The sequence below is a fragment of the Etheostoma spectabile genome, chromosome 22 (assembly GCF_008692095.1).
Source record: "Etheostoma spectabile isolate EspeVRDwgs_2016 chromosome 22, UIUC_Espe_1.0, whole genome shotgun sequence".
NCBI lineage: Eukaryota > Metazoa > Chordata > Actinopteri > Perciformes > Percidae > Etheostoma > Etheostoma spectabile.
In genome coordinates this window covers 12362186-12364785 of record NC_045754.1, presented here as the reverse complement: position 1 = coordinate 12364785, position 2600 = coordinate 12362186, and the positions used below count along the sequence as shown (strand labels likewise).

At 40.3% G+C, this 2600-nt stretch overlaps 1 protein-coding gene across 1 annotated transcript in view; it reads left to right on the top strand.

Moving 5' to 3' along the window:
- Positions 1 to 549: 549 nt before the first annotated feature.
- Positions 550 to 2600, top strand: part of atp6v1ab (ATPase H+ transporting V1 subunit Ab) — a 9413-nt gene continuing 7362 nt past the window's right edge. Inside the window, exon 1 of the mRNA XM_032504460.1 lies at positions 550 to 751. The gene's annotated coding sequence lies outside the window, so the exon portion shown is untranslated. The remainder of the gene's footprint in view (positions 752 to 2600) is intronic.

The window sequence follows — 2600 nt, the reverse complement described above, 5'->3', positions numbered from 1 at the left end:
TGTGTGTGTGTGTGTGTGTGAGTGAGTGTGTGTGTGAGAGAGAGAGAGATACTTATTTCTGATTCTAATTCGTGATAACGCCTCCATTTTGGCTCAAACTTTGCTGTAAAGATCTTCTGCACGTTAGAGATAGCAGCTCGCTCAGAATTAGAATCAGTACTTTATTTATCCCCGGGGTTATATTACAGTTGCACCCATCCTTGAATAGGAATACAGTTCATATATATATATTAGAAAAAATAAGAAATATGTATGTGAATATGTACAGTATACTGCAATATATAATAATAATATAAAGAAAAAATAGAAATACATAAAAAAAACATATGTATGACACAATTATCGTACATATGTTTTTATGTATTTCTTATTTCTTCTGTTTTCCTAGGATGGCAAAGACATGTCCCGCCCTACTCTGCAAGTCTCTGTCTCTGATTGGCTTACCATTACATTCTTACACTAACCCCAACCAATCCCACTCTTCTTGCCTAAATCTAACCAACCCAACCAGAACAGGCAACGAGTAATAGCCAATCAGAGAGAGAGAACCGGAGAGTAGGGTGGGTCATGCCTTCGCCATCCTAGGAATACAAATTTGGTGGATCCAAAATGGCGGCAGTCTCAGGGGCCAAGCAGTAAAACCAAGCAGCAGTGAATGAAGTCAGCTGATCTCTGTCTGCTGTCACGCACTACAGCACCCATCGTTTCTCTCTCGAGGCAAGACAGTAAACCACCTCTTCACAACCAGACGGTAACTATTATAGGTTTTGTGACCTGTGTTCTCGATATTTTAAACTGGCATTGGCTTTGTTGCGTGTTGATAATGTAATGTAGATAACCCGTTGCGTCAAAACGGTAGAACCAGCAATTTTCAGCCAGGCCGAGCAGTCTTGCTATCGTTTTCATAACACCGAATAACCTACGAAGCTACCTGCCGTTGTTTTCAGTACTAAAACAAAGTGGGATTGAGTGGAAATGACAGCCATAACTCATTGCAGATATGATGTATATGCCTGCATTGAGGCCAACTTTATACGTTATCATGTACAGGCCACCAGGCCATTGCCATTCCATTTTATCTTGTCATGTTATTTGGTTCTCCATTAAAACCGTATAATTTAGCTGCGATCAGCTACCTGCATTTAAAGAGTTTGCAATTAACATCAGTGTGTCAGGATGTCTTGCGTGATCGTCTCACTTACATGTAACATTTCTAAGCCTATTTGGCCGCAGACACCAATACATGCATCTTCTCAGTGTTGTTAACCCGCTTTAGAAAAAATACAGGTACAGTAAACTCTCTGCCTGGGTTACACGTCTCATAGTTGACTATTACCGACTTTTTTTTCTGTCTACTATCCATCACAAATTAGCCAATATAACATATGGGTCAGCAACATAATAATAAAAAGTACGATTATCTTTAGCATGCCTATTTTCTGTAGAGAACTGTAGTCAGAGGGAAGAATTTATCCAGTGTGTCCACACAGTCATAATTTGTACTTCCCAGTTTTGCACCATTCTAGTTTTCCACTTCCTTAAAGAGACTCATACAGGGAGGCCAGCCAGTCATGTGCCAGGATCATATGATCAAGTGCGGTGTCTGTTTTTTTTTTTTACAAGACAACGTGGCCTTAACTACTTGGAAGGAGGCTTGTAACAAATATTGTAATATTGTCATAACAGATTTTTTTTAAAGGTTTACATGTAAATCTAGTTTGATTTGTAGTATTTTAAGTATTCAAGCAGGTAGAGAATTGTCAGATCTTCTTTGAATTAATCATCAGAACAATACCTTCTCTTCCCAGTGTATGCAGCTATTTGGTGGCTCTTTAAAAAACATCAGTTGGCATTGATACGCAAGTCTGTAAATAGTTAAGGTTTGCTCAGTTTGTCTCTGAGATGGGGAACACAGAATTACCAATTGAAATCAAGCAAATCTTGGATGTCATTGGTCTTTTCTTCAGTGAAGCCTTTTTAGGTGTCATTCTTGTAATTCCTGCATTGGCCTGTTGGTGGAGCTGCTATTTTCCTGCAGAGATGGGTTAAGCAGCCTAGCGTAAACAGGAAGATCTGTGCATCAGTTGGAAGGACAAGAAAAGGGCATGGCTGTAGAGTACTCAATGTGTGATATGATTGTCTGATAGACAATGAGAAATACCAAATATAAATAGTATGAGCATGTTGACTGGATCTGCTGTGTGCGTGTGGAGCACACTTTGTATTGCGGATTCTCTGTAGTGTGTGCAGAGCATCTGCAGTCAGGGGTGGATTAATGTCACGACTGATGACAGCTTGTGTCTGTGTTACTCCACAGCAGATATGTGATGTGAAAATGGCTGAATATTAATAGTATGAGACAGAAACATTGATGCACCCCTGAGAGACGTTTGTCAGCCTGTACAAAGGAGCATGTTTACATACATGTACTGCCTGTACATATGCATGTGAAGAAAAAAACGAAGAACATCCTGCTCTGTAGCATTACCCTCTAATGTTACCCTAATGTGTCATGCTGACTGTACTAGTGCACCTGAAGTGAGTGCAGCCAAGCAGGATAAGGAGATGGGGGGGGAGGGGGGGGATTGCCCAGATCAGGC